This window comes from Oryx dammah, unplaced genomic scaffold (genome assembly GCF_014754425.2).
Source record: "Oryx dammah isolate SB20612 unplaced genomic scaffold, SCBI_Odam_1.1 HiC_scaffold_27, whole genome shotgun sequence".
Taxonomy (NCBI): Eukaryota; Metazoa; Chordata; class Mammalia; order Artiodactyla; family Bovidae; genus Oryx; species Oryx dammah.
Genome location: NW_024070211.1, coordinates 61,573,277 through 61,588,085, shown reverse-complemented (window position 1 = coordinate 61,588,085; position 14,809 = coordinate 61,573,277).

The following is a 14,809-nucleotide window of genomic DNA, read 5'->3' as shown; positions in this document are numbered from 1 at the left end:
AAAGGAAGAGATGCATAGTTCAATAGAACCAAATAGAGAGTCCAGGAAAAACCCACTCTACCTGGTCAATTAAGCTATGACAAATGAGGCAATGTGGAAAAGACAATCTCTTTAATAATTAAACTGTGTTTGGAAAAGTGGACAGATACATGCCAAAGAATCAAATTGGATTACATTTTTACACTGTATTCAAAATGTAAAGTTAAAATTGATCAGAGAACTAAATGTAAGAGCTGAAACCATAAACTCCTAGAATAAATCAGAGGTAGCATTCTTTGACATAATTTTTTGTGTCTATCTCCTCAGGAAAGGGAAACAAAAGCAAAAATAAATAAATGGGATTACAACAAAGTAAAAAGGTTTTGCACAGTGCAAAAAACCATCAATGAATGAAAAGACAGCCTACTGAAGGGGAGAGGATATTTGCAAACAATGTATCTGATAAAGTTTTAATATCCAAAATATACAAAGAACTCATAAAACTCAACATAAATAACAAGGTTAAAAATGGGCAAAGGACCTGAACAGACATATTTTCCAAGGAAGACACACAGGTGACCAATAGGCACATGAAAAGATACTCACCATCACTAATCATCTGGGAAATGCAAATAAAAACCACAGAGAGATATCACCTCACACTTGCCAGAATGGCTATCATCAAACAGACAACAAATGATAAGTACTGGCAAAGATGTGGAGAAAAGGGGACACTTCTATACTGTTGGTGGGACTTTAAATCAGCCATTATAGAAAATAATATGGCAGTTTCTTTAAAAATAGAACTACTATACCATCCAGCAATTCCTCATCTGAGTTTTTACCTGAAGAAAATGAAAACACTAATTTGAAAACATATTTGTACCCCTATGTTCATTGTAGTGTTATTTACAATAGCCAAGATATGGAAGCAACCTGTTTCCTTTCATAGATAAAGAGATAAACAAATTTTTGTATACATACCATGGAATGTTAATTAGTCATAAAAAATAAAAAGAATGAAATCTTGCAGTTTTCAACAGCATGGTGGGACCTAGATGATATTATGCTAAGTGAAATGTCAGACGGAGAAAGACAAGCACCAGAAGATTTCACTTACATGCGGAATCTAAAAAATTAAAGAAAGGGAACAAAATACAAGCCTTGAACAGACTCAGATGCAGAGAACAGACCAGTGGTTGCCAGAAGGAAGGGGTGGGGAATGGATGACATAAGTGAAGGGGGTAGAAGGTACAAACTTCCAGTTATAAAATACGTAAGTCAAGAGATGTTTTGTCAGCTTAGGTGATAGAATCCATAAAGTAATAATTTTATATGGTGACAGATGGTAACTATATCACTGTGGTGATCATTTCCTAATTGTAAAAGAAGAAACCACTGTTGTACACCTGAAAATAATATAATATTGTATTTCAATTATACTTAAATAAAAAGAATTTCCAAATTAAAAAGAGGAAGAGAGAGAGGGCTAGACCATCCAAAGCTTGGCTGGAATGAGGAAGAGACCAGAGGCAGAGTGACTCTGACATCTGAACTGAACATGACTGACTGGGAGGATAATATGCAGTTAATAAAAATCAGTTATGCAGTATGAAGACTAGGTTGTGAGAAGAAATGTGATATTCATATAGGACTTAACTTTAATTATTTAAGGATTTGAGACCACACACAATCAAATGACTTATCCAAAGACACACTTTCCTCTGGTGAAGCAAGACATAACCTCCTTTCAATGTCACGGTATTTTCCACTTGACAACTTTCTCTTTAGTGTTTATTCTGGTTAACAAGTGTTTAAACTTCCTTCTTATAACTTGAAAATTTTAAAGTAAACCAATGTTTTTATTTTATTTTGTTCTTCCCTTAACATGAAGATGGAAACTTTATTTACTGTATTATTTTCCTTGGATTCAGTTCAGTTCAGTTCAGTCAATCAGTCATGTCCAACTCCTTGCAACTCTATGAATCGCCAGGCGCCAGGCCTCCCGGTACATCACCAACTCCCAGAGTTCACCCAAACCCATGTCCATCGAATCGGTGATGCCATCCAGCCATCTCATCCTCTGTCGTCCCCTTCTCCTCCTGCCCCCAATCCCTCCCAGCATCAGAGTCTTTTCTAATGAGTCAACTCTTCGCATGAGGTGGCCAAAGTACTGGAGTTGCAGCTTTAGCATCAGTCCTTTCAATGAACACCCAGGACTGATCTTTAGAATGGACTGGCTGGATCTTCTTGCAGTCCAAGGGACTCTCAAGAGTTTTCTCCAACACCACAGTTCAAAAGCATCAGTTCTTCGGTGCTCAGCTTTCTTCACAGTCCAACTCTCACATCCATACATGACCACTGGAAAAACCATAGCCTTGACTAGATGGACCTTTTTTGGCAGAGTAATGTCTCTGCTTTTGAATATGCTATCTAGGTTGGTCATAACTTTTCTTCCAAGGAGTAAGTGTCTTTTAATTTCATGGTTGCAGTCACCATCTGCAGTGATTTGGAGCCCCCCCAAATAAAGTCTGACACTGTTTCCACTGTTTCCCCACCTATTTCCCATGAAGTGATGGGACCAGATGCCATGACCTTCGTTTTCTGAATGTTGAGCTTTAAGCCAACTTTTTCACTCTCCACTTTCACTTTCATCAAGAGGCTTTCTAGTTCCTCTTCACTTTCTGCCATAACGGTGGCGTCATCTGCATATCTGAGATTATTGATATTTCTCCCGGCAATCTTGATTCCTTGGGTTAAACAGTCTTATTTATTTTTATCTTTTCCTGTGCATAGTATCTAGTTGAAACTAGCTTGAATTAACTATGCCTTTACCATTAGTGAGGGCCATTATTTCATTTGAAGTTTCATTTCAAAATGAAATGCCTACAAATTGATTTGCTCTAGTTTCAGTGAGTTATTACTGATGAATCTGGGAACATAATGCCAATTGCTGTTACCTTATGTGATTGGCATTGAAGTAGTAACCAAGTGCAGCTGGAGGTAGACATGCGAACTCTGTCTTCTCAATTTGGCTGCTCCATCCCTTCCATATCCTATCTCAAAAGCATGTCTATTATATCTAGGCTCAAATTTATTTTCGGCTTCAGGACTAATGGATGAGGTTTCCACATGATTTGTGAACTTCTATATAATGCACATTATTTTTCAATCATTTTCACATAATTACATTCAGAAACTATGATAAGAAAAAAGACAATCTTACTGTCATGTTGGTAACAGTTAGGAAATGAGTCTAAGAACTTACCAACAACTCTTCAGAGGTGACACCATAAGTAGTGAAAGAAAAAAAAAATTAATCCAGGTAATTAGGGTTTCTGTTTAGATGCTAAGTCATGTCCAACTCTTTTGTGATCCTCTGGACTGTAGCCTGCCAGGCTCCTCTGTCCGTGGGATTTCCAAGGTAAGAATACTGGAGTAGGTTGCCATTTCCTTCTCTAGGGGATCTTCCTGACCCAGATATCAAACCTGAGTCCCCTGCATCTCCTGCACTGACAGGCAGACTCTTTACCACCGAGTGACCAGGGGAGCCTCTAGACTCTAGTCCAGGGCTTTCCCTACCCTCCATACATCACTAAATGCTGACTCCAGAGTCATTTCACTTTAGGTTAATCAATCATCTGCATCTCCTTTTAAAATTTCCCAAATTCTCTACAGTTGTCCACATCAAATATAGAATGTAGTGACAAAACCAGGGACTCCTATGTCTATTTTGCTTCCACTTTTCCATGCAAGCATTTTGTTGGGGGCATATGCAAATGTGTGAATGTGGGGGGCGGTGTGCTAAAAGTGAGTGTGTAAGTATATAAATCAGTTAATGGCAAATAAAAGGGGAAAAATTGGAAAGAGTGACAGACTTTATTTTATTGGGCTCTAAAGTTATTGTTCAAGCTGGTTTTAGAAAAGGCAGAGGAACCAGAGATCAAATTGCCAACATCTGCTGGATCATTGAGAAAGCAAGAGAGGTCCAGAAAAACATCTATCTCTGCTTTATTGACTATGCCAAAGCCTTTGACTGTGTGGATCACAATAAACTGTGGAAAATTCTGAAAGAGATGGGAATACCAGACAAACTGACCTGCCTCTTGAGAAACCTCTATGCAGATCAGGAAGCAACAGTTAGAACTGGATATGGAACAACAGGCTGGTACCAAATAGGAAACGGAGTACATCAAGGCTGTATATTGTCACCCGGCTTATTCAACTTATATGCAGAGTACATCATGAGACACTCTGGGCTGGAAGAAGCACAAGCTGGAATCAAGATTGCCAGGAGAAATATCAATAACCTCAGATATACAGATGACACCACCCTTATGGCAGAAAGTGAAGAAGAACTAAAAAGGCTCTTGATGAAAGTGAAAGAGGAGAGTGAAAGAGTTGGCTTAAAGCTCAACATTCAGAAAATGAAGATCATGGCATCTGGTCCCATGACTTCATGGGAAATATATGGGGAAACAGGGGAAACAGTGTCAGACTTTATTTTTTTGTGCTACAAAATCTTGATTCCAGGTTGTGCTTCATCTAGCCCAGCGTTTCTCATGAGTATGCTAGATATAAGTTAAATAAGCAGGGTGACAATATACAGCCTTGACATACTCCTTTTCCTATTTGGAACCAGTCTGTTGTTGCATGTCCAGTTCTAACTGTTGCTTCTTGACCTGCATAGAGGTTTCTCAAGAGGCAGTTCAAGTGGTCTGATATTCTCATCACTTTCAGAATTGTCCACAGTTTATTGTGATCCACACAGTTAGAGGCTTTGGCATAGTCAATAAAGCAGAAATAGATATTTTTTCTGGAACTCTCTTGCTTTTTCAGTGATCCATCAGATGTTGATAATTTGATCTCTGCCTTTTCTAAAGGTTCCTCTGTCTTTTCTTAAACCAGCTTGAACATCGGGTATTTCACAATTATGTATTGCTGAAGTGTGGCTTGGAGAATTTTGAGCATTACTTTACTAGCATGTGAGATGAGTGCAATTGTGCGGTAGTTTGAGCATTCTTTGGCATTGCCTTTCTTTGGGATTGGAATGAAAACTGACCTTTTCCAGTCCTGTGGCCACTGCTGAGTTTTCCAAATTCGCTGGCATATTGAGTGCAGCACTTTCACAGCATCATCTTTCAGGACTTGAAATAGCTCAACTGGAATTCCATCACCTCCACTAGCTTTGTTGGTAGTGGTGCTTCCAAAGGCCCACTTGACTTCACGTTCCAGGATTTCTGGCTCTAAGTGAGTGATCACACCATCGTGATAAGCTGGGTCATGAAGATCTTTTTTGTACACTTCTTCTGTGTATTCTTGCCACCTCTTCTTAATATCTTCTGCTTCTGTTAGGTCCCTACTATTTCTGTCCTTTATTGAGCCCATCTTTGCATGAAAAGTTCCTTTGGTATCTCTAATTTTTGAAGTGACATCTAGTCTTTTCCATTGTATTTTTTCCTCTATATCTTTGCATTGATCACTGAGGAAGGCTTTCTTATCTCTCCCTGTTATTCTTTGAAACTCTGCATTCAAATGGATGTATCTTTCCTTTTCTCCTTTGCTTCCCTTCTTTTCGCAGCTCTTTTAAGCCCTCCTCAGACAGCCATTTTGCTTTTTTGCATTTATTTTTCTTGAGGATGGTCTTGATTCCCGTCTCCTGTACAATGTCAGGAACCTCTGTCCATAGTTCATCAGGCACTCTGTCTATCAGATCTAGTCCCTTAAATCTGTTTCTCAGTTCCATTGTATAGTCATAAGGGATTTGATTTAGGTCACACCTGAATGGTCTAGTAGTTTTCCCTACTTTCTTCAATTTAAGTCTGAATTTGGCAGAAGGAGTTCATAATCTGAGCCACAGTCAGCTCCTGGTCTTGTTTTTGCTGAGTTTATAGAGCTTCTCCATCTTTGGCTGCAAAGAATACAATCAATCCCATTTCAGTGTTGATCGTCTGGTGATGTCCATGTGTAGAGACTTCTCTTGTGTTGTTGGAAGAGGGCGTTTGCTACGACCAGTGAATTCTCTTGGCAGAACTCTATTAGCCTTTGCCCTGCTTCATTCTGTACTCCAAGGCCAAATTTGCCTGTTATTCCAGGTGTTTCTTGGCTTCCTACTTTTGCATTCCAGTCCCCTGTAATGAAAAGGATATCTTTTTTGGGTGTTAGTTCTAGGACATAAACAATAGTTAAACTTTCATTTGGTTCAGCCACTGTGGTTTATGGAGAGTTGTTCTTGTAGTATCTAGAGCTGATTACTCCCAACCAATGTAATTCTCTATTTTTTATAGTTAAATTATTTTCTGCTTTACTTAGCTAGAGTCAATTTCTCTTTCTTGTACCCAAGGAACCCAGATTGGTAATACACTATCCATTACACACCAGAATTAAAGCACACATATGACTCTTTGCTTATTACTCTGCTTCCTTTGCAGGGGCTTCTCTGGTGGCTCAGGTGGTAAAGAATCTGCCTGCAATGCAGGAGACCAGGTTTGATCTGTGGGTCGGGAAGATCCCCTTGAGAAGGCAATAGCAACCAATTCTGATATTCTTGACTAGAGAATTTCATGGACAGAGGAGTCTAGCAGGCCACAGTCCATGGGGTCACAAAGAGTTGGACATGATCGAGCAACTAAAAAAAATTTTGTTTTGTTTTGTTTTGTTTTTGCTTCCTTTGCTAGGCTTTGAGAAATTTCAACCCAGGAACTGTGTTTCTTCTTTTTGTACTGCTAGTGACTGGAATATTGCTCGATACAGAAACAGTCTTCATTTACGCTTGCTAAAAGAATAAATTCTTTTGTCCTTAGTGTATTTAATTTGATTTTCATTTGTCTTGATAAAAATAGTGTTTTGATCCTTTGGAATAAGACCCAGGTGAGTTTGCTTTCCAACTCAGATAGTGGTAGAGTTTCATCAAGTTAATTAAATTTTCTGATCTTCCAATTTCTTATCTATAAAATGAAGGCAAAAATATGAACAACACTGCAGAGTTATTGGTAAAATAAAACGTGCAAAATGGGTAGCACAGTACCTGATACACAGAGAAAACTGAGTAAACAACAGCTATTATTTATTATCACTGTGGTATAAGGATCATGAGCCTTTATTTTAATCCACTTTTGCTTTCCCAAACCATCAATACCAACACAACCTAGTGGACCAAAGAATCCCACGGACTTTCTCCTCGACCTTCTTGTCTGTACCTAATCAATACCTTTTCCTAAGACAAAATCATTTCCCTCATCCCATCCCCTTTCCTTCTGTTTTGTTGGTACATTCTTCTGATATGCCTTCTTTGTTGATAGGAAAGCAATTAGCAATTCCTCAGGACCTTTATTCATCCTAAATGAGAATTCTTCATATCCTTTGAACGAAATCTTTGCTATAAGTAGCATAGAGATGTAGGTTTTGTAAATGAGAAAAAATATGTTTTCAATATTAGAAGATAGAGTGGAGTCTATTTTTCCACAGATCAGTTTCCCAGCAGCTCACCTGTTGGCAACTCTCACTTTTGAATAGGTCAGATTCGGTGATGTGACCAGAAGTAATGACTCCAGTTCGATGGAGCCCAGAAATGATCAGAAGTTATGATTACTTGGCAGCTGCTTGACTCTCAATATAGAGCTGCTTCAGCAAATCTCTCCTCTCTTCAGCAGACCTCTCCTCTTCTGGTTCTTGCATCAGATTCCATAGAGCATGAAAAAAATAAAACATAATAAATAAATATTCCCCAATTCATACCTGTCACCCTATTACTTGCCCTAAGTGAAACCCACAAAAGAAGGGATTTAACTGAGCTATGAGACCTGACTGAACTCTCTTCGGTCAAAGGTGCTGTGCACTTATACACTTAAGGGAGCCTGTTCTTGTAAAGTACCTGTGCCATAAATTACCCTGCAAGAAATCACTTCATTATTCATGACTTAAACATCCCTGTTTCAAAATGGTGATCTATGTCATGTATTGTTGCATTACCAATTCAATTATTCTTTTGTCATGCCAACTCCCTGAGCTGTGACAAGGGGTGGGGCGGGCTCCTTGTAGCGTGCTAGCTGTAAGGCTGTTCAGACAAGCTTTCTTCGGGTGGAAGAGAAGGGGAGAATTTATGACAGAAGAATCTCTCACAGAAGATGTATGCCAATGATGAGAAATTGATGATCACTCTCTAAACATTTAGCAGCCCTTCATCAGTTATAATGTGGTTATCTTTAACCTGCCTTTCTTAACTGATAATATTTCACACTTTGGGGGATGAATCTGGAAGGATGAGGAAGAAAGTCTGTCCCACAGAATCTATCACAATAAAATTCATTTTTTTGCTGCTTTCTGTTTTCTTAAAGTTATGAAATAAATTTTGCAAGAAAAGATGTTCCAATGTTTTTGAGGTTTGTTTTTTTTTTTTATGCTGATAATAGAAAGGATGGAGTTGAGGTTGATATGAAGGCAAAACAAATATATGAGAGGAGAGAATGTCAGCCATTCGTGTGATTGTTTTGGCCTCATGGTGGCAAGCCTGGATTTTGTGTAAAGAAAAGTAAAAGTGAAAGTGTTAGTCGCTGTCGGGTGCAACACTATGAACTGAAGCCTGCCAGGCTCCTCTGTCCAAGGGATTCTCTAGGCAAAAATACTGGAGTGGGTTGCCATTTCTTTCTCCAGGGGATCCTCCAGACCCAGGGATTGAACCTGGGTCTCCTGCATTACAAGTAGATTCTTTTGCCATCTGAGCCACCAGCGAAGCTGGATCTTGTGTAATAATGATATAGCAAATGTCTTCCCTGGTGGCACTAGTGGTAAGCTTCCTGCCAATGCAGGAAGGCATAAGTGACATGGGTTTGATCCCTGGGTCAGGTAAATCCCCTGGAGGAGGGCATGACAACCCACTCCAGTATTCTTGTCTGGAGAATTCCATGGACAGAGGAGTCTGGTGGGCTATAGTCCAAAGGATGGCAAAGAGTAGGACGTGACTGAAGCGACTTACAATGCACACATAGCGAATGTCTGCTTTTTCTATTGAATTGATTAAAATGGTGTTGGTGTCACTGGATGCAGCCTATGGAACATTTGTAATTTCAGGCATTACAATGATTTTTCATACCTGTATGTCAGAGAATTATAAAAATTTCCTGATGCCTTCATATTAGCAGAGAAAGAGTGCTGGTTTTGAGCTTTGTGGACAGAAATTAAGGGAGAAAATGTGATTCATGTTCCTTTGGTTTCCTTTTTTTTTTTCCTTTTCCTCCCTCCCTCCCTTCCTTCCTCCCTGCCTCTCTCCTTCTCTCTGTCTTTCTCTCTTCCTTTCTTTTTTCTCTCATTCAGTTCTCTTTTCTATGCTGTGGTCTTTAACAGAAGGAGGCTGAGAACAGTGAATCAACTCAGTCCTACATGGGATCTATTTCCAGCCTGAGGTTGGGAGAGAAATGTTGACATTTAGTCATCACCATGTTTGAGGGAGGTTACATTTCACCCTCAAAATGACCCCATGAGTTACTATTTCTATTTTTTGGTTAAGGGAATAGACTTTCAGAGATGTTAATGACTTGCTCAAGATCAACAAGGTCGAACTATTTCCCCCACAAATCTCTTTACTATATTCAAACAACTCCCTATTTGTTGGGACTTTCAAATACACAGAAGGCAAAATCTTTACAACTTAATATGGCCAGTTAATCTATACTTAGTACAAAGATGGATCTAGTTTTTGCAATACTTGAAGCTTGCTCAAATCTGGGGCCTCCTTTTAATGAAAATAATACAAAAATCATAAAATCATGATTAGGTTTAAAACCTTAAATGAAGCCCATCAGGTGAGGGACCCTGAAGATTAAGCTTGTTAGTTGCCTGGCAAAACTACCTCTGAATAATTGTCATGAAAAGAAATACTATTATTGCCATGTGTGTTCCAAGTAATCTAGGACCCCTTGAGATAAAGCAGTAAAATTATAGGTGATTCCAACTGTGTGTTTTCAGTCAAGCAGTCACTCTAATCAGCATGGCTTTTTCATGGGCAAATGCTTGCTATATGATATGTGTCACTAAAACAGAAGAACGTTGTCTGCTTTCAGAATGAGCCAATGTTCCTTGCTGAAGGGACCAGTATTTCCAGTGGAAAAATATGAACCCTTTTGGAAGTGCTAATCATCTAGTTACACTTTCATCCAATGTTTTATGGCAGATTTTCAAAGGAGCTCTGGCGCCTAAAATTCCACATCCAATTCCACCACTACAAACAAGTAACTTCAAATTATTCAAAAATTTCTGCTCTTTATTAATTAAGCTCTTCTGAAGAAAAGTGGCTTTCAAACTTATTGATAAACACATCCAAGGAATGAATACATTTTAGATCATGCTTAAGTATATATATGTATATATGTATATATATATATATATATAGCTGAATCACATTTATGTACCTGAAGCTAACATGACCACTGTAAACCAACTATGAAAAGTGGAAGTGAAAGTGTTCAGTCCTATCTGACTCTTTGTGACCCCATGGACTGTAGCCTACCAGGCTTCTCTCTCCATGGAATTCTCAAGCAAGAATACTGGAGCAGGTAGCCATTTCCTTCTCCAAGGGATCTTCCTGACTCAGGGATCAAACCTGGTTCTCCCACATTGTGGGCAGATTCTTTGCTCTCTGAACCACCAAGAAAAACATATATATATATTTATATAAGGGTGTGTGGGTGAGCATGTGTGTAATTCATAAAATACATGCTTACTGCACACACTGAACTCTGAACTGTACAAAAAAGATCTTCACAACCCAGATAATCATGATGATGTGATCACTAATCTAGAGCCAGACATCTTGGAATGTGAAGTCAAGTGGGCCTTAGAAAGCATCACTAAGAACAAAGCTAGTGGAGGTGATGGAATTCCAGTTGAGCTGTTTCAAATCCTGAAAGATGATGCTGTGAAAGTGCTGCACTCAATATGCCAGCAAATTTGGAAAACTCAGCAGTGGTCACAGGACTGGAAAAGGTCAGTTTTCATTCCAATTCCAAAGAAAGGCACTGCCAAAGAATGCTCAAACTACCACGCAATTGCACTCATCTCACATGTGAGTAAAGTAATGCTCAAAATTCTCCAAGCCAGACTTCAATAATACGTGAACTGTGAACACCCTGATGTTCAAGCTGGTTTTAGAAAAGGCAGAGGAACCAGAGATAAAATTGCTAACATCTGCTGGATCATGGAAAAAGCAGAAAGTTCCGAAAAACATCTATTTCTGCTTTATTGACTATGCCAAAGCCTTTAACTGTGTGGATCACAATAAACTGTGGAAAATTCTGAAAGAGATGGGAATACCAGACCACCTGACCTGCCTCTTGAAAAATCTGTATGCAGGTCAGGAAGCAACAGTTAGAACTGGACATGGAACAACAGACTGGTTCCAAATAGGAAAAGGAGTATGTCAAGGCTGTATGTTGTCACCCTGCTTATTTAACTTCTATGCAGAGTACATCATGAGAAACGCTGGACTGGAAGAAACACAAGCTGGAATCAAGATAGCCGGGAGAAATATCAATAACCTCAGATATGCAGATGACACCACCCTTATGGCAGAAAGTGAAGAGGAGCTAAAAAGCCTCTTGATGAAAGTGAAAGAGGAGAGTGAAAAAGTTGGCTTAAAGCTCAACATTCAGAAAATGAAGATCATGGCATCTGGTCCCATCACTTCATGGGAAATAGATGGGGAAACAGTGGAAACAGTGTCAGACTTTATTTTTGGGGGCTCCAAAATCACTGCAGATGGTGACTGCAGCCATAAAATTAAAAGACGCTTACTCCTTGGAAGAAAAGTTATGATCAGCTTAGATAGTATATTCAAAAGCAGAGATATTACTTTGCCAATTAAGGTCCGTCTAGTCAAGGCTATCGTTTTTCCTGTAGTCATGTATGGATGTGAGTTGGATTGTGAAGAAGGCTGAGTGCCAAAGAATTGATGCATTTGAACTGTGATGTTGGAGAAGACTCTTGAGAGTCCTTTGGACTGCAAGGAGATCCAACCAGTCCATTCTGAAGGAGATCAACCCTGAGATTTCTTTGGAAGGAATGATGCTAAAGCTGCAACTCCAGTACTTTGGCCACCTCATGCGAAGAGTTGACTCATTGGAAAAGACTCTGATGCTGGGAAGGATTGGGGGCAGGAGGAGAAGGGGACGACCCAGGATGAGATGGCTGGATGGCATCATGGACTCGATGGATGTGAGTCTGAGTGAACTCCGGGAGATAGTGATGGACAGGGAAGCCTGGTGTGCTGCCATTCATGGGGTCGCAAAGAGTCGGACACGACTGAGTGACTGAACTGAACTGAACTGAATAACTTCCAATCTGTTTTATTTTATTCTACTGTCATTTGACTGAAACATAATCTGACTCTTAGAAATGTTAAATGTAATCTTCATGGTCCTTCTCCAAGTAAGACATGACAGTTAAATGCAGGTTTACTCTATAACCAGAGCTGAAATTGTTGACTCTATACAGTAAAGGATATACAATATTTTGTCCTCCAACTATGGTTAGGAAACAAAAATCTATCTCATGCATGAACTAATACAATGTTTTCATTCAAGTTAAGTGAATAACTGTAAATTTAAAAGTTTATTAAACTGGACCCGCAAATAAAGTATCTTTTGAAACTTACTTCTTCCTTCAGTTATGCACTTTGAATTTGAGGCATTGGCAAAAGGTTACTCCTTGGAAGGGAAGTTATGAGCAATCTAGACAGCATATTGAAAAGCAGAGACATTATTTTGCCAACAAACGTCTGTCTAGTCAAGGCTATGGTTTTTCCAGTAGTCATGTACAGATGTGAGAGTTGGACTATAAAGAAGGCTGAGCACCTAAGAATTGATGCTTTTGAACTGTGGAGTTGGAGAAGACTCTTGAGAGTCCCTTGGATTGCAAGGAGATCCAACCAGTCCATCCTAGAGGAGATCAGTCCTGAGTATTCACTGGAAGGACTGATGTTGAAGCTAGAACTCCAATACTTTGGCCACCCTGATGGGAAGAGCTGACTCATTTGAAAAGACCCTGATGCTGGGAGGGATTGAAGGCAGGAGGAGAAGGGGATGACAGAGGATGAGATGGTTGAGTTGGCATCGCTGACTCAGTGGACATGGTTTTGGGTGGACTCCGGGAGTTGGTGATGGACAGTGAGGCCTGGCGTGCTATGGGTTCATGGGTTCACAAAGAGCTGGACATGACTGAGTGACTGAACTGACTAACCACAAGCTTATATCTCTTATAAACCTTATTCACTTTTATTTTTCACTCTTCTTTTAGCTAACTTATAAGTCATTCTATAGTAGACTTCAGTGGCTTTAGGCTTGTTCTTAGATTTGTTATAGGGTGCCATTATGGTTTTTTAAAATGAGTCAAATTTATGTTATTTAAGTATCCCTAGTCCAAAACCTGAAATATATACAAAGATGTTTTCTGAATAAATAAGGACATTAGCAGTTTGGAATTGTATTTGCAAGAGTGAAGCTTCACTCCTCCATTCCTGTATCTCCATACTATCCACCTTAATGATACAAAGGAATTCAGCAGAGGTAGTTTACCACCTGCAAATGGTTTGGTTGATATAGCCCAAGCAGCTGTGTACAACTGTTACTCATTTTGTCAAGTGAGTCACTTCCATATGGACCTCTACAAGCATGAAATACTATCCAGGATTATAACTAAAAATGCTTTCAAAATGTCCAAAATATGGACAAAAATGAGATTGGTTCAGGATGTATTTAAAACTTGTGATAGAGCTGAAATAAAATTTCAGTTCTTTTTCATTTGGAAAAGAAGCACATCTCTTCATATGCAACAGCCATTTAAATGTGCAGATTAATTGGATTTTGCAAAATGCCATTTTCTTCTATCAAAAATAATTCACTTAATTTTAAGCACCTAGAACTTTTGTAATAATAATATGAATGTTTGGCCTAGAAGATTAAAGAGGGATAAAACAAAGTGGCAGCCCCAAATCAGGAAGGAAAATTAATAAAGAAAGAAACTTGAAGATTAAAAATTTTTAGGTATATTTGAATCAGTGAAAGGATCAAGTCATTGAAGAAAAACAAATAATGGATAAATTACTCCATTTAACCTTCCAAGTTAGAAAGGTCAAAGAAGAGAATAAATGTACATGTAGCAGGGAAAAATAGGTGAAAAGTTCTATTTTATATATTCATTAAACAATAATTTAACAAATGCTCATAAGCTGTCAAGTGCTCTGCTAGTCATTGACAATATTTAAATGGAATTGTTGGTCTAGGATCTCAAGAATTTAGTAATCTATTGATAATAAGGAGGCATATGCATAAAGAAACTACTAAAATGCAATATGTTAAATCCTTTTAAAAGATATATGTAAAATTTAATGTCACATTATTCCAGTTATCAGTTTCATCAGTTGTACAATCGAGACCTTATAACGAGGTATTTGGAGAGAGTTCTCATCGGATTTCTCATGTTCTGTCATGGTTCAGCCTTTTTGAACAAAAGACATGTCTGAATAGTAAACAGCCTTGGAAGCTAGAGATAATGTATCCTTCCGGAGAGTTGCAGAGGCTCTCAGAGCATGGAAAAGCCCTAGGGTTGTGAAGGTAAAATCCTCTTCTTCCTCTCTCCAGAGACACCAGCTTATATTCCAGGATAAGAAGCCTAGAGATGTTTTCCCTTCTCACTTAGAGGAGGATTGTTTATATTTCAGGATAATTAGCAGATTTTTCTCCAGAGGGTAGGATGGGCAAATGTGAAAGGACAACCTTCATAGTTGAGAGTCTCCTAATGTTATGATTGTTTTCCTGAGTTGTCTGCACATGCAGCCAAA